Source organism: Chiloscyllium punctatum, chromosome 12, assembly GCF_047496795.1.
Source record: "Chiloscyllium punctatum isolate Juve2018m chromosome 12, sChiPun1.3, whole genome shotgun sequence".
NCBI lineage: Eukaryota > Metazoa > Chordata > Chondrichthyes > Orectolobiformes > Hemiscylliidae > Chiloscyllium > Chiloscyllium punctatum.
Window position 1 is genome coordinate 10,830,581 of NC_092750.1, and position 16,128 is coordinate 10,846,708.

The 16,128-nt window shown below is 52.9% G+C and overlaps 13 non-coding genes across 13 annotated transcripts; all 13 read left to right on the plus strand.

Moving 5' to 3' along the window:
• The first annotated feature begins 798 nt into the window (after window positions 1-798).
• Window positions 799-871, plus strand: trnaf-gaa (transfer RNA phenylalanine (anticodon GAA)). The gene has a single exon. It is a non-coding gene; the product is annotated as a tRNA-Phe (tRNA).
• A 1,183-nt stretch (window positions 872-2,054) lies between these two features.
• trnaf-gaa (transfer RNA phenylalanine (anticodon GAA)) lies at window positions 2,055-2,127 on the plus strand. The gene has a single exon. It is a non-coding gene; the product is annotated as a tRNA-Phe (tRNA).
• A 1,183-nt stretch (window positions 2,128-3,310) lies between these two features.
• Window positions 3,311-3,383, plus strand: trnaf-gaa (transfer RNA phenylalanine (anticodon GAA)). Its single transcript has one exon. It is a non-coding gene; the product is annotated as a tRNA-Phe (tRNA).
• A 1,183-nt stretch (window positions 3,384-4,566) lies between these two features.
• trnaf-gaa (transfer RNA phenylalanine (anticodon GAA)) lies at window positions 4,567-4,639 on the plus strand. The gene has a single exon. It is a non-coding gene; the product is annotated as a tRNA-Phe (tRNA).
• A 1,183-nt stretch (window positions 4,640-5,822) lies between these two features.
• On the plus strand, window positions 5,823-5,895 carry trnaf-gaa (transfer RNA phenylalanine (anticodon GAA)). Its single transcript has one exon. It is a non-coding gene; the product is annotated as a tRNA-Phe (tRNA).
• Window positions 5,896-7,078: 1,183 nt separating this feature from the next.
• On the plus strand, window positions 7,079-7,151 carry trnaf-gaa (transfer RNA phenylalanine (anticodon GAA)). The gene has a single exon. It is a non-coding gene; the product is annotated as a tRNA-Phe (tRNA).
• Window positions 7,152-8,334: 1,183 nt separating this feature from the next.
• trnaf-gaa (transfer RNA phenylalanine (anticodon GAA)) lies at window positions 8,335-8,407 on the plus strand. Its single transcript has one exon. It is a non-coding gene; the product is annotated as a tRNA-Phe (tRNA).
• A 1,183-nt stretch (window positions 8,408-9,590) lies between these two features.
• Window positions 9,591-9,663, plus strand: trnaf-gaa (transfer RNA phenylalanine (anticodon GAA)). Its single transcript has one exon. It is a non-coding gene; the product is annotated as a tRNA-Phe (tRNA).
• A 1,183-nt stretch (window positions 9,664-10,846) lies between these two features.
• trnaf-gaa (transfer RNA phenylalanine (anticodon GAA)) lies at window positions 10,847-10,919 on the plus strand. Its single transcript has one exon. It is a non-coding gene; the product is annotated as a tRNA-Phe (tRNA).
• A 1,183-nt stretch (window positions 10,920-12,102) lies between these two features.
• On the plus strand, window positions 12,103-12,175 carry trnaf-gaa (transfer RNA phenylalanine (anticodon GAA)). Its single transcript has one exon. It is a non-coding gene; the product is annotated as a tRNA-Phe (tRNA).
• Window positions 12,176-13,358: 1,183 nt separating this feature from the next.
• trnaf-gaa (transfer RNA phenylalanine (anticodon GAA)) lies at window positions 13,359-13,431 on the plus strand. The gene has a single exon. It is a non-coding gene; the product is annotated as a tRNA-Phe (tRNA).
• A 1,183-nt stretch (window positions 13,432-14,614) lies between these two features.
• On the plus strand, window positions 14,615-14,687 carry trnaf-gaa (transfer RNA phenylalanine (anticodon GAA)). Its single transcript has one exon. It is a non-coding gene; the product is annotated as a tRNA-Phe (tRNA).
• Window positions 14,688-15,870: 1,183 nt separating this feature from the next.
• On the plus strand, window positions 15,871-15,943 carry trnaf-gaa (transfer RNA phenylalanine (anticodon GAA)). The gene has a single exon. It is a non-coding gene; the product is annotated as a tRNA-Phe (tRNA).
• The last annotated feature ends 185 nt before the right edge of the window (window positions 15,944-16,128 follow it).

Below are 16,128 nucleotides of genomic sequence, written 5' to 3' on the forward strand. Positions count from 1 at the left end.
CTGTTCCAGCTTGCAAAAACCGGTGATCCCTGATCGCAATGGAAAAGTTGCAGGAGAGACGCTGACATGCGCATGGCCGCCTGACTTTAGGTTGATTTGAGCGTTCCAGAGGCGCGCCTTGGGAAATCGCTTTGGACTGTTCCTTGTTTTCGACACAAGCGGTCACTTCAGAAGTGATTGTGCAGAATGACGATGGAAAAGTATTCACAAACAGAGTCGGTGGTGTAAACAGGCAGTGACTTACATGCCGCTTTGGAGATGGTTGCGGAGAACTTGGGAATCCTCAAGCCTGCAGAGTAAGAACTGATGGTTTTCACAGTGGACGGACTGAAGCCGGAGCAGAGGCGATGAGTTCAAATTGTTCCGGTGCGTCGGCTCGCTCGCAAAGCAGCTTAGACCGATACTGACCGTTTGCAGACGGATGGCATCACGTGCAGCAGTTCGAGAGCTAGAGGAGAGATGGGGTGAAGCTGGCGAGAGATGTTGACGGTGAACGGAGCACGACGTGGAACTTGTCGAGGACTGGAGGGACCAGTTCCTGGTTGTGCATTCGACGAGCGAGTCGACCAGAGCCAAGCTGTCAACTTCAGAAATGATGGTGCAGAATCAACGACAGTGTCGATATAGACGGCATAAAGAGGCAGCGGCTGAAGCCAACTGTCCGGCGAGAAAACAGGCTGGGAAATTTTGCCGGAAGGAGTCGATGTCGTGAGGAGATTTGGAACAAAAACGCAGGGCAAATCCCAAGTGAATGTGGCGGCGAGCAAAGTGCTGCAGCGTGCCGAACTGGCTGCAGCTGCCGAAATAGCTCAGTTGGGTAAGCGTTAGACTGAAGATCTAAAGGTCCCCGGTTCAATCCTGGGTTTCGGCAGGTGCAGAGTCGCTCGCGCGCTCCGTCCTTCGTTTAACTGCGACGGAGGCGAGTGAATGAAGGTGAAGCTCTGCACCTGGTCTTGCTGGCGCGAGGGTGGTTTGCATTGCCTCTCACCCTCCTCCTGCAGCCATTCGATGCCTTTTGCTTCCAGTCTCATGGCACATTTCTTCTGATTGGCTGCGTAAGGAGCATTCCAAAACAGTCAAATAATCAAATCGACAAACCCTCAATCCTGCACCAATTCCAATTCTCCGACTCTTCATTGACCAACATCTGCGAACGCACAAAACACTCTTTGAGTCAGCGACGCGTCCATGCTGGCCTTTGCACTCTCTCTCTCTCTATCAAACACTCCCTCGCTCGTAAGCTTGCTGACGGCCAGCTGTTCCAGCTTGCAAAAACCGGTGATCCCTGATCGCAATGGAAAAGTTGCAGGAGAGACGCTGACATGCGCATGGCCGCCTGACTTTAGGTTGATTTGAGCGTTCCAGAGGCGCGCCTTGGGAAATCGCTTTGGACTGTACCTTGTTTTCGACACAAGCGGTCACTTCAGAAGTGATTGTGCAGAATGACGATGGAAAAGTATTCACAAACAGAGTCGGTGGTGTAAACAGGCAGTGACTTACATGCCGCTTTGGAGATGGTTGCGGAGAACTTGGGAATCCTCAAGCCTGCAGAGTAAGAACTGATGGTTTTCACAGTGGACGGACTGAAGCCGGAGCAGAGGCGATGAGTTCAAATTGTTCCGGTGCGTCGGCTCGCTCGCAAAGCAGCTTAGACCGATACTGACCGTTTGCAGACGGATGGCATCACGTGCAGCAGTTCGAGAGCTAGAGGAGAGATGGGGTGAAGCTGGCGAGAGATGTTGACGGTGAACGGAGCACGACGTGGAACTTGTCGAGGACTGGAGTGACCAGTTCCTGGTTGTGCATTCGACGAGCGAGTCGACCAGAGCCAAGCTGTCAACTTCAGAAATGATGGTGCAGAATCAACGACAGTGTCGATATAGACGGCATAAAGAGGCAGCGGCTGAAGCCAACTGTCCGGCGAGAAAACAGGCTGGGAAATTTTGCCGGAAGGAGTCGATGTCGTGAGGAGATTTGGAACAAAAACGCAGGGCAAATCCCAAGTGAATGTGGCAGCGAGCAAAGTGCTGCAGCGTGCCGAGCGGGCTGCCGCTGCCGAAATAGCTCAGTTGGGAGAGCGTTAGACTGAAGATCTAAAGGTCCCCGGTTCAATCCCGGGTTTCGGCAGGTGCAGAGTCGCTCGCGCGCTCCGTCCTTCGTTTAACTGCGACGGAGGCGAGTGAATGAAGGTGAAGCTCTGCACCTGGTCTTGCTGGCGCGAGGGTGGTTTGCATTGCCTCTCACCCTCCTCCTGCAGCCATTCGATGCCTTTTGCTTCCAGTCTCATGGCACATTTCTTCTGATTGGCTGCGTAAGGAGCATTCCAAAACAGTCAAATAATCAAATCGACAAACCCTCAATCCTGCACCAATTCCAATTCTCCGACTCTTCATTGACCAACATCTGCGAACGCACAAAACACTCTTTGAGTCAGCGACGCGTCCATGCTGGCCTTTGCACTCTCTCTCTCTCTATCAAACACTCCCTCGCTCGTAAGCTTGCTGACGGCCAGCTGTTCCAGCTTGCAAAAACCGGTGATCCCTGATCGCAATGGAAAAGTTGCAGGAGAGACGCTGACATGCGCATGGCCGCCTGACTTTAGGTTGATTTGAGCGTTCCAGAGGCGCGCCTTGGGAAATCGCTTTGGACTGTTCCTTGTTTTCGACACAAGCGGTCACTTCAGAAGTGATTGTGCAGAATGACGATGGAAAAGTATTCACAAACAGAGTCGGTGGTGTAAACAGGCAGTGACTTACATGCCGCTTTGGAGATGGTTGCGGAGAACTTGGGAATCCTCAAGCCTGCAGAGTAAGAACTGATGGTTTTCACAGTGGACGGACTGAAGCCGGAGCAGAGGCGATGAGTTCAAATTGTTCCGGTGCGTCGGCTCGCTCGCAAAGCAGCTTAGACCGATACTGACCGTTTGCAGACGGATGGCATCACGTGCAGCAGTTCGAGAGCTAGAGGAGAGATGGGGTGAAGCTGGCGAGAGATGTTGACGGTGAACGGAGCACGACGTGGAACTTGTCGAGGACTGGAGGGACCAGTTCCTGGTTGTGCATTCGACGAGCGAGTCGACCAGAGCCAAGCTGTCAACTTCAGAAATGATGGTGCAGAATCAACGACAGTGTCGATATAGACGGCATAAAGAGGCAGCGGCTGAAGCCAACTGTCCGGCGAGAAAACAGGCTGGGAAATTTTGCCGGAAGGAGTCGATGTCGTGAGGAGATTTGGAACAAAAACGCAGGGCAAATCCCAAGTGAATGTGGCGGCGAGCAAAGTGCTGCAGCGTGCCGAACTGGCTGCAGCTGCCGAAATAGCTCAGTTGGGTAAGCGTTAGACTGAAGATCTAAAGGTCCCCGGTTCAATCCTGGGTTTCGGCAGGTGCAGAGTCGCTCGCGCGCTCCGTCCTTCGTTTAACTGCGACGGAGGCGAGTGAATGAAGGTGAAGCTCTGCACCTGGTCTTGCTGGCGCGAGGGTGGTTTGCATTGCCTCTCACCCTCCTCCTGCAGCCATTCGATGCCTTTTGCTTCCAGTCTCATGGCACATTTCTTCTGATTGGCTGCGTAAGGAGCATTCCAAAACAGTCAAATAATCAAATCGACAAACCCTCAATCCTGCACCAATTCCAATTCTCCGACTCTTCATTGACCAACATCTGCGAACGCACAAAACACTCTTTGAGTCAGCGACGCGTCCATGCTGGCCTTTGCACTCTCTCTCTCTCTATCAAACACTCCCTCGCTCGTAAGCTTGCTGACGGCCAGCTGTTCCAGCTTGCAAAAACCGGTGATCCCTGATCGCAATGGAAAAGTTGCAGGAGAGACGCTGACATGCGCATGGCCGCCTGACTTTAGGTTGATTTGAGCGTTCCAGAGGCGCGCCTTGGGAAATCGCTTTGGACTGTACCTTGTTTTCGACACAAGCGGTCACTTCAGAAGTGATTGTGCAGAATGACGATGGAAAAGTATTCACAAACAGAGTCGGTGGTGTAAACAGGCAGTGACTTACATGCCGCTTTGGAGATGGTTGCGGAGAACTTGGGAATCCTCAAGCCTGCAGAGTAAGAACTGATGGTTTTCACAGTGGACGGACTGAAGCCGGAGCAGAGGCGATGAGTTCAAATTGTTCCGGTGCGTCGGCTCGCTCGCAAAGCAGCTTAGACCGATACTGACCGTTTGCAGACGGATGGCATCACGTGCAGCAGTTCGAGAGCTAGAGGAGAGATGGGGTGAAGCTGGCGAGAGATGTTGACGGTGAACGGAGCACGACGTGGAACTTGTCGAGGACTGGAGTGACCAGTTCCTGGTTGTGCATTCGACGAGCGAGTCGACCAGAGCCAAGCTGTCAACTTCAGAAATGATGGTGCAGAATCAACGACAGTGTCGATATAGACGGCATAAAGAGGCAGCGGCTGAAGCCAACTGTCCGGCGAGAAAACAGGCTGGGAAATTTTGCCAGAAGGAGTCGATGTCGTGAGGAGATTTGGAACAAAAACGCAGGGCAAATCCCAAGTGAATGTGGCAGCGAGCAAAGTGCTGCAGCGTGCCGAGCGGGCTGCAGCTGCCGAAATAGCTCAGTTGGGTAAGCGTTAGACTGAAGATCTAAAGGTCCCCGGTTCAATCCCGGGTTTCGGCAGGTGCAGAGTCGCTCGCGCGCTCCGTCCTTCGTTTAACTGCGACGGAGGCGAGTGAATGAAGGTGAAGCTCTGCACCTGGTCTTGCTGGCGCGAGGGTGGTTTGCATTGCCTCTCACCCTCCTCCTGCAGCCATTCGATGCCTTTTGCTTCCAGTCTCATGGCACATTTCTTCTGATTGGCTGCGTAAGGAGCATTCCAAAACAGTCAAATAATCAAATCGACAAACCCTCAATCCTGCACCAATTCCAATTCTCCGACTCTTCATTGACCAACATCTGCGAACGCACAAAACACTCTTTGAGTCAGCGACGCGTCCATGCTGGCCTTTGCACTCTCTCTCTCTCTATCAAACACTCCCTCGCTCGTAAGCTTGCTGACGGCCAGCTGTTCCAGCTTGCAAAAACCGGTGATCCCTGATCGCAATGGAAAAGTTGCAGGAGAGACGCTGACATGCGCATGGCCGCCTGACTTTAGGTTGATTTGAGCGTTCCAGAGGCGCGCCTTGGGAAATCGCTTTGGACTGTACCTTGTTTTCGACACAAGCGGTCACTTCAGAAGTGATTGTGCAGAATGACGATGGAAAAGTATTCACAAACAGAGTCGGTGGTGTAAACAGGCAGTGACTTACATGCCGCTTTGGAGATGGTTGCGGAGAACTTGGGAATCCTCAAGCCTGCAGAGTAAGAACTGATGGTTTTCACAGTGGACGGACTGAAGCCGGAGCAGAGGCGATGAGTTCAAATTGTTCCGGTGCGTCGGCTCGCTCGCAAAGCAGCTTAGACCGATACTGACCGTTTGCAGACGGATGGCATCACGTGCAGCAGTTCGAGAGCTAGAGGAGAGATGGGGTGAAGCTGGCGAGAGATGTTGACGGTGAACGGAGCACGACGTGGAACTTGTCGAGGACTGGAGTGACCAGTTCCTGGTTGTGCATTCGACGAGCGAGTCGACCAGAGCCAAGCTGTCAACTTCAGAAATGATGGTGCAGAATCAACGACAGTGTCGATATAGACGGCATAAAGAGGCAGCGGCTGAAGCCAACTGTCCGGCGAGAAAACAGGCTGGGAAATTTTGCCGGAAGGAGTCGATGTCGTGAGGAGATTTGGAACAAAAACGCAGGGCAAATCCCAAGTGAATGTGGCAGCGAGCAAAGTGCTGCAGCGTGCCGAGCGGGCTGCCGCTGCCGAAATAGCTCAGTTGGGAGAGCGTTAGACTGAAGATCTAAAGGTCCCCGGTTCAATCCCGGGTTTCGGCAGGTGCAGAGTCGCTCGCGCGCTCCGTCCTTCGTTTAACTGCGACGGAGGCGAGTGAATGAAGGTGAAGCTCTGCACCTGGTCTTGCTGGCGCGAGGGTGGTTTGCATTGCCTCTCACCCTCCTCCTGCAGCCATTCGATGCCTTTTGCTTCCAGTCTCATGGCACATTTCTTCTGATTGGCTGCGTAAGGAGCATTCCAAAACAGTCAAATAATCAAATCGACAAACCCTCAATCCTGCACCAATTCCAATTCTCCGACTCTTCATTGACCAACATCTGCGAACGCACAAAACACTCTTTGAGTCAGCGACGCGTCCATGCTGGCCTTTGCACTCTCTCTCTCTCTATCAAACACTCCCTCGCTCGTAAGCTTGCTGACGGCCAGCTGTTCCAGCTTGCAAAAACCGGTGATCCCTGATCGCAATGGAAAAGTTGCAGGAGAGACGCTGACATGCGCATGGCCGCCTGACTTTAGGTTGATTTGAGCGTTCCAGAGGCGCGCCTTGGGAAATCGCTTTGGACTGTTCCTTGTTTTCGACACAAGCGGTCACTTCAGAAGTGATTGTGCAGAATGACGATGGAAAAGTATTCACAAACAGAGTCGGTGGTGTAAACAGGCAGTGACTTACATGCCGCTTTGGAGATGGTTGCGGAGAACTTGGGAATCCTCAAGCCTGCAGAGTAAGAACTGATGGTTTTCACAGTGGACGGACTGAAGCCGGAGCAGAGGCGATGAGTTCAAATTGTTCCGGTGCGTCGGCTCGCTCGCAAAGCAGCTTAGACCGATACTGACCGTTTGCAGACGGATGGCATCACGTGCAGCAGTTCGAGAGCTAGAGGAGAGATGGGGTGAAGCTGGCGAGAGATGTTGACGGTGAACGGAGCACGACGTGGAACTTGTCGAGGACTGGAGGGACCAGTTCCTGGTTGTGCATTCGACGAGCGAGTCGACCAGAGCCAAGCTGTCAACTTCAGAAATGATGGTGCAGAATCAACGACAGTGTCGATATAGACGGCATAAAGAGGCAGCGGCTGAAGCCAACTGTCCGGCGAGAAAACAGGCTGGGAAATTTTGCCGGAAGGAGTCGATGTCGTGAGGAGATTTGGAACAAAAACGCAGGGCAAATCCCAAGTGAATGTGGCGGCGAGCAAAGTGCTGCAGCGTGCCGAACTGGCTGCAGCTGCCGAAATAGCTCAGTTGGGTAAGCGTTAGACTGAAGATCTAAAGGTCCCCGGTTCAATCCTGGGTTTCGGCAGGTGCAGAGTCGCTCGCGCGCTCCGTCCTTCGTTTAACTGCGACGGAGGCGAGTGAATGAAGGTGAAGCTCTGCACCTGGTCTTGCTGGCGCGAGGGTGGTTTGCATTGCCTCTCACCCTCCTCCTGCAGCCATTCGATGCCTTTTGCTTCCAGTCTCATGGCACATTTCTTCTGATTGGCTGCGTAAGGAGCATTCCAAAACAGTCAAATAATCAAATCGACAAACCCTCAATCCTGCACCAATTCCAATTCTCCGACTCTTCATTGACCAACATCTGCGAACGCACAAAACACTCTTTGAGTCAGCGACGCGTCCATGCTGGCCTTTGCACTCTCTCTCTCTCTATCAAACACTCCCTCGCTCGTAAGCTTGCTGACGGCCAGCTGTTCCAGCTTGCAAAAACCGGTGATCCCTGATCGCAATGGAAAAGTTGCAGGAGAGACGCTGACATGCGCATGGCCGCCTGACTTTAGGTTGATTTGAGCGTTCCAGAGGCGCGCCTTGGGAAATCGCTTTGGACTGTACCTTGTTTTCGACACAAGCGGTCACTTCAGAAGTGATTGTGCAGAATGACGATGGAAAAGTATTCACAAACAGAGTCGGTGGTGTAAACAGGCAGTGACTTACATGCCGCTTTGGAGATGGTTGCGGAGAACTTGGGAATCCTCAAGCCTGCAGAGTAAGAACTGATGGTTTTCACAGTGGACGGACTGAAGCCGGAGCAGAGGCGATGAGTTCAAATTGTTCCGGTGCGTCGGCTCGCTCGCAAAGCAGCTTAGACCGATACTGACCGTTTGCAGACGGATGGCATCACGTGCAGCAGTTCGAGAGCTAGAGGAGAGATGGGGTGAAGCTGGCGAGAGATGTTGACGGTGAACGGAGCACGACGTGGAACTTGTCGAGGACTGGAGTGACCAGTTCCTGGTTGTGCATTCGACGAGCGAGTCGACCAGAGCCAAGCTGTCAACTTCAGAAATGATGGTGCAGAATCAACGACAGTGTCGATATAGACGGCATAAAGAGGCAGCGGCTGAAGCCAACTGTCCGGCGAGAAAACAGGCTGGGAAATTTTGCCGGAAGGAGTCGATGTCGTGAGGAGATTTGGAACAAAAACGCAGGGCAAATCCCAAGTGAATGTGGCAGCGAGCAAAGTGCTGCAGCGTGCCGAGCGGGCTGCAGCTGCCGAAATAGCTCAGTTGGGAGAGCGTTAGACTGAAGATCTAAAGGTCCCCGGTTCAATCCCGGGTTTCGGCAGGTGCAGAGTCGCTCGCGCGCTCCGTCCTTCGTTTAACTGCGACGGAGGCGAGTGAATGAAGGTGAAGCTCTGCACCTGGTCTTGCTGGCGCGAGGGTGGTTTGCATTGCCTCTCACCCTCCTCCTGCAGCCATTCGATGCCTTTTGCTTCCAGTCTCATGGCACATTTCTTCTGATTGGCTGCGTAAGGAGCATTCCAAAACAGTCAAATAATCAAATCGACAAACCCTCAATCCTGCACCAATTCCAATTCTCCGACTCTTCATTGACCAACATCTGCGAACGCACAAAACACTCTTTGAGTCAGCGACGCGTCCATGCTGGCCTTTGCACTCTCTCTCTCTCTATCAAACACTCCCTCGCTCGTAAGCTTGCTGACGGCCAGCTGTTCCAGCTTGCAAAAACCGGTGATCCCTGATCGCAATGGAAAAGTTGCAGGAGAGACGCTGACATGCGCATGGCCGCCTGACTTTAGGTTGATTTGAGCGTTCCAGAGGCGCGCCTTGGGAAATCGCTTTGGACTGTTCCTTGTTTTCGACACAAGCGGTCACTTCAGAAGTGATTGTGCAGAATGACGATGGAAAAGTATTCACAAACAGAGTCGGTGGTGTAAACAGGCAGTGACTTACATGCCGCTTTGGAGATGGTTGCGGAGAACTTGGGAATCCTCAAGCCTGCAGAGTAAGAACTGATGGTTTTCACAGTGGACGGACTGAAGCCGGAGCAGAGGCGATGAGTTCAAATTGTTCCGGTGCGTCGGCTCGCTCGCAAAGCAGCTTAGACCGATACTGACCGTTTGCAGACGGATGGCATCACGTGCAGCAGTTCGAGAGCTAGAGGAGAGATGGGGTGAAGCTGGCGAGAGATGTTGACGGTGAACGGAGCACGACGTGGAACTTGTCGAGGACTGGAGGGACCAGTTCCTGGTTGTGCATTCGACGAGCGAGTCGACCAGAGCCAAGCTGTCAACTTCAGAAATGATGGTGCAGAATCAACGACAGTGTCGATATAGACGGCATAAAGAGGCAGCGGCTGAAGCCAACTGTCCGGCGAGAAAACAGGCTGGGAAATTTTGCCGGAAGGAGTCGATGTCGTGAGGAGATTTGGAACAAAAACGCAGGGCAAATCCCAAGTGAATGTGGCGGCGAGCAAAGTGCTGCAGCGTGCCGAACTGGCTGCAGCTGCCGAAATAGCTCAGTTGGGTAAGCGTTAGACTGAAAATCTAAAGGTCCCCGGTTCAATCCTGGGTTTCGGCAGGTGCAGAGTCGCTCGCGCGCTCCGTCCTTCGTTTAACTGCGACGGAGGCGAGTGAATGAAGGTGAAGCTCTGCACCTGGTCTTGCTGGCGCGAGGGTGGTTTGCATTGCCTCTCACCCTCCTCCTGCAGCCATTCGATGCCTTTTGCTTCCAGTCTCATGGCACATTTCTTCTGATTGGCTGCGTAAGGAGCATTCCAAAACAGTCAAATAATCAAATCGACAAACCCTCAATCCTGCACCAATTCCAATTCTCCGACTCTTCATTGACCAACATCTGCGAACGCACAAAACACTCTTTGAGTCAGCGACGCGTCCATGCTGGCCTTTGCACTCTCTCTCTCTCTATCAAACACTCCCTCGCTCGTAAGCTTGCTGACGGCCAGCTGTTCCAGCTTGCAAAAACCGGTGATCCCTGATCGCAATGGAAAAGTTGCAGGAGAGACGCTGACATGCGCATGGCCGCCTGACTTTAGGTTGATTTGAGCGTTCCAGAGGCGCGCCTTGGGAAATCGCTTTGGACTGTTCCTTGTTTTCGACACAAGCGGTCACTTCAGAAGTGATTGTGCAGAATGACGATGGAAAAGTATTCACAAACAGAGTCGGTGGTGTAAACAGGCAGTGACTTACATGCCGCTTTGGAGATGGTTGCGGAGAACTTGGGAATCCTCAAGCCTGCAGAGTAAGAACTGATGGTTTTCACAGTGGACGGACTGAAGCCGGAGCAGAGGCGATGAGTTCAAATTGTTCCGGTGCGTCGGCTCGCTCGCAAAGCAGCTTAGACCGATACTGACCGTTTGCAGACGGATGGCATCACGTGCAGCAGTTCGAGAGCTAGAGGAGAGATGGGGTGAAGCTGGCGAGAGATGTTGACGGTGAACGGAGCACGACGTGGAACTTGTCGAGGACTGGAGGGACCAGTTCCTGGTTGTGCATTCGACGAGCGAGTCGACCAGAGCCAAGCTGTCAACTTCAGAAATGATGGTGCAGAATCAACGACAGTGTCGATATAGACGGCATAAAGAGGCAGCGGCTGAAGCCAACTGTCCGGCGAGAAAACAGGCTGGGAAATTTTGCCGGAAGGAGTCGATGTCGTGAGGAGATTTGGAACAAAAACGCAGGGCAAATCCCAAGTGAATGTGGCGGCGAGCAAAGTGCTGCAGCGTGCCGAACTGGCTGCAGCTGCCGAAATAGCTCAGTTGGGTAAGCGTTAGACTGAAAATCTAAAGGTCCCCGGTTCAATCCTGGGTTTCGGCAGGTGCAGAGTCGCTCGCGCGCTCCGTCCTTCGTTTAACTGCGACGGAGGCGAGTGAATGAAGGTGAAGCTCTGCACCTGGTCTTGCTGGCGCGAGGGTGGTTTGCATTGCCTCTCACCCTCCTCCTGCAGCCATTCGATGCCTTTTGCTTCCAGTCTCATGGCACATTTCTTCTGATTGGCTGCGTAAGGAGCATTCCAAAACAGTCAAATAATCAAATCGACAAACCCTCAATCCTGCACCAATTCCAATTCTCCGACTCTTCATTGACCAACATCTGCGAACGCACAAAACACTCTTTGAGTCAGCGACGCGTCCATGCTGGCCTTTGCACTCTCTCTCTCTCTATCAAACACTCCCTCGCTCGTAAGCTTGCTGACGGCCAGCTGTTCCAGCTTGCAAAAACCGGTGATCCCTGATCGCAATGGAAAAGTTGCAGGAGAGACGCTGACATGCGCATGGCCGCCTGACTTTAGGTTGATTTGAGCGTTCCAGAGGCGCGCCTTGGGAAATCGCTTTGGACTGTACCTTGTTTTCGACACAAGCGGTCACTTCAGAAGTGATTGTGCAGAATGACGATGGAAAAGTATTCACAAACAGAGTCGGTGGTGTAAACAGGCAGTGACTTACATGCCGCTTTGGAGATGGTTGCGGAGAACTTGGGAATCCTCAAGCCTGCAGAGTAAGAACTGATGGTTTTCACAGTGGACGGACTGAAGCCGGAGCAGAGGCGATGAGTTCAAATTGTTCCGGTGCGTCGGCTCGCTCGCAAAGCAGCTTAGACCGATACTGACCGTTTGCAGACGGATGGCATCACGTGCAGCAGTTCGAGAGCTAGAGGAGAGATGGGGTGAAGCTGGCGAGAGATGTTGACGGTGAACGGAGCACGACGTGGAACTTGTCGAGGACTGGAGGGACCAGTTCCTGGTTGTGCATTCGACGAGCGAGTCGACCAGAGCCAAGCTGTCAACTTCAGAAATGATGGTGCAGAATCAACGACAGTGTCGATATAGACGGCATAAAGAGGCAGCGGCTGAAGCCAACTGTCCGGCGAGAAAACAGGCTGGGAAATTTTGCCGGAAGGAGTCGATGTCGTGAGGAGATTTGGAACAAAAACGCAGGGCAAATCCCAAGTGAATGTGGCAGCGAGCAAAGTGCTGCAGCGTGCCGAGCTGGCTGCAGCTGCCGAAATAGCTCAGTTGGGTAAGCGTTAGACTGAAGATCTAAAGGTCCCCGGTTCAATCCTGGGTTTCGGCAGGTGCAGAGTCGCTCGCGCGCTCCGTCCTTCGTTTAACTGCGACGGAGGCGAGTGAATGAAGGTGAAGCTCTGCACCTGGTCTTGCTGGCGCGAGGGTGGTTTGCATTGCCTCTCACCCTCCTCCTGCAGCCATTCGATGCCTTTTGCTTCCAGTCTCATGGCACATTTCTTCTGATTGGCTGCGTAAGGAGCATTCCAAAACAGTCAAATAATCAAATCGACAAACCCTCAATCCTGCACCAATTCCAATTCTCCGACTCTTCATTGACCAACATCTGCGAACGCACAAAACACTCTTTGAGTCAGCGACGCGTCCATGCTGGCCTTTGCACTCTCTCTCTCTCTATCAAACACTCCCTCGCTCGTAAGCTTGCTGACGGCCAGCTGTTCCAGCTTGCAAAAACCGGTGATCCCTGATCGCAATGGAAAAGTTGCAGGAGAGACGCTGACATGCGCATGGCCGCCTGACTTTAGGTTGATTTGAGCGTTCCAGAGGCGCGCCTTGGGAAATCGCTTTGGACTGTACCTTGTTTTCGACACAAGCGGTCACTTCAGAAGTGATTGTGCAGAATGACGATGGAAAAGTATTCACAAACAGAGTCGGTGGTGTAAACAGGCAGTGACTTACATGCCGCTTTGGAGATGGTTGCGGAGAACTTGGGAATCCTCAAGCCTGCAGAGTAAGAACTGATGGTTTTCACAGTGGACGGACTGAAGCCGGAGCAGAGGCGATGAGTTCAAATTGTTCCGGTGCGTCGGCTCGCTCGCAAAGCAGCTTAGACCGATACTGACCGTTTGCAGACGGATGGCATCACGTGCAGCAGTTCGAGAGCTAGAGGAGAGATGGGGTGAAGCTGGCGAGAGATGTTGACGGTGAACGGAGCACGACGTGGAACTTGTCGAGGACTGGAGGGACCAGTTCCTGGTTGTGCATTCGACGAGCGAGTCGACCAGAGCCAAGCTGTCAACTTCAGAAATGATGGTGCAGAATCAACGACAGTGTCGATATAGACGGCATAAAGAGGCAGCGGCTGAAGCCAACTGTCCGGCGAGAAAACAGGCTGGGAAATTTTGCCGGAAGGAGTCGATGTCGTGAGGAGATTTGGAACAAAAACGCAGGGCAAATCCCAAGTGAATGTGGCAGCGAGCAAAGTGCTGCAGCGTGCCGAGCGGGCTGCAGCTGCCGAAATAGCTCAGTTGGGAGAGCGTTAGACTGAAGATCTAAAGGTCCCCGGTTCAATCCCGGGTTTCGGCAGGTGCAGAGTCGCTCGCGCGCTCCGTCCTTCGTTTAACTGCGACGGAGGCGAGTGAATGAAGGTGAAGCTCTGCACCTGGTCTTGCTGGCGCGAGGGTGGTTTGCATTGCCTCTCACCCTCCTCCTGCAGCCATTCGATGCCTTTTGCTTCCAGTCTCATGGCACATTTCTTCTGATTGGCTGCGTAAGGAGCATTCCAAAACAGTCAAATAATCAAATCGACAAACCCTCAATCCTGCACCAATTCCAATTCTCCGACTCTTCATTGACCAACATCTGCGAACGCACAAAACACTCTTTGAGTCAGCGACGCGTCCATGCTGGCCTTTGCACTCTCTCTCTCTCTATCAAACACTCCCTCGCTCGTAAGCTTGCTGACGGCCAGCTGTTCCAGCTTGCAAAAACCGGTGATCCCTGATCGCAATGGAAAAGTTGCAGGAGAGACGCTGACATGCGCATGGCCGCCTGACTTTAGGTTGATTTGAGCGTTCCAGAGGCGCGCCTTGGGAAATCGCTTTGGACTGTTCCTTGTTTTCGACACAAGCGGTCACTTCAGAAGTGATTGTGCAGAATGACGATGGAAAAGTATTCACAAACAGAGTCGGTGGTGTAAACAGGCAGTGACTTACATGCCGCTTTGGAGATGGTTGCGGAGAACTTGGGAATCCTCAAGCCTGCAGAGTAAGAACTGATGGTTTTCACAGTGGACGGACTGAAGCCGGAGCAGAGGCGATGAGTTCAAATTGTTCCGGTGCGTCGGCTCGCTCGCAAAGCAGCTTAGACCGATACTGACCGTTTGCAGACGGATGGCATCACGTGCAGCAGTTCGAGAGCTAGAGGAGAGATGGGGTGAAGCTGGCGAGAGATGTTGACGGTGAACGGAGCACGACGTGGAACTTGTCGAGGACTGGAGGGACCAGTTCCTGGTTGTGCATTCGACGAGCGAGTCGACCAGAGCCAAGCTGTCAACTTCAGAAATGATGGTGCAGAATCAACGACAGTGTCGATATAGACGGCATAAAGAGGCAGCGGCTGAAGCCAACTGTCCGGCGAGAAAACAGGCTGGGAAATTTTGCCGGAAGGAGTCGATGTCGTGAGGAGATTTGGAACAAAAACGCAGGGCAAATCCCAAGTGAATGTGGCGGCGAGCAAAGTGCTGCAGCGTGCCGAACTGGCTGCAGCTGCCGAAATAGCTCAGTTGGGTAAGCGTTAGACTGAAGATCTAAAGGTCCCCGGTTCAATCCTGGGTTTCGGCAGGTGCAGAGTCGCTCGCGCGCTCCGTCCTTCGTTTAACTGCGACGGAGGCGAGTGAATGAAGGTGAAGCTCTGCACCTGGTCTTGCTGGCGCGAGGGTGGTTTGCATTGCCTCTCACCCTCCTCCTGCAGCCATTCGATGCCTTTTGCTTCCAGTCTCATGGCACATTTCTTCTGATTGGCTGCGTAAGGAGCATTCCAAAACAGTCAAATAATCAAATCGACAAACCCTCAATCCTGCACCAATTCCAATTCTCCGACTCTTCATTGACCAACATCTGCGAACGCACAAAACACTCTTTGAGTCAGCGACGCGTCCATGCTGGCCTTTGCACTCTCTCTCTCTCTATCAAACACTCCCTCGCTCGTAAGCTTGCTGACGGCCAGCTGTTCCAGCTTGCAAAAACCGGTGATCCCTGATCGCAATGGAAAAGTTGCAGGAGAGACGCTGACATGCGCATGGCCGCCTGACTTTAGGTTGATTTGAGCGTTCCAGAGGCGCGCCTTGGGAAATCGCTTTGGACTGTACCTTGTTTTCGACACAAGCGGTCACTTCAGAAGTGATTGTGCAGAATGACGATGGAAAAGTATTCACAAACAGAGTCGGTGGTGTAAACAGGCAGTGACTTACATGCCGCTTTGGAGATGGTTGCGGAGAACTTGGGAATCCTCAAGCCTGCAGAGTAAGAACTGATGGTTTTCACAGTGGACGGACTGAAGCCGGAGCAGAGGCGATGAGTTCAAATTGTTCCGGTGCGTCGGCTCGCTCGCAAAGCAGCTTAGACCGATACTGACCGTTTGCAGACGGATGGCATCACGTGCAGCAGTTCGAGAGCTAGAGGAGAGATGGGGTGAAGCTGGCGAGAGATGTTGACGGTGAACGGAGCACGACGTGGAACTTGTCGAGGACTGGAGTGACCAGTTCCTGGTTGTGCATTCGACGAGCGAGTCGACCAGAGCCAAGCTGTCAACTTCAGAAATGATGGTGCAGAATCAACGACAGTGTCGATATAGACGGCATAAAGAGGCAGCGGCTGAAGCCAACTGTCCGGCGAGAAAACAGGCTGGGAAATTTTGCCGGAAGGAGTCGATGTCGTGAGGAGATTTGGAACAAAAACGCAGGGCAAATCCCAAGTGAATGTGGCAGCGAGCAAAGTGCTGCAGCGTGCCGAGCGGGCTGCAGCTGCCGAAATAGCTCAGTTGGGAGAGCGTTAGACTGAAGATCTAAAGGTCCCCGGTTCAATCCCGGGTTTCGGCAGGTGCAGAGTCGCTCGCGCGCTCCGTCCTTCGTTTAACTGCGACGGAGGCGAGTGAATGAAGGTGAAGCTCTGCACCTGGTCTTGCTGGCGCGAGGGTGGTTTGCATTGCCTCTCACCCTCCTCCTGCAGCCATTCGATGCCTTTTGCTTCCAGTCTCATGGCACATTTCTTCTGATTGGCTGCG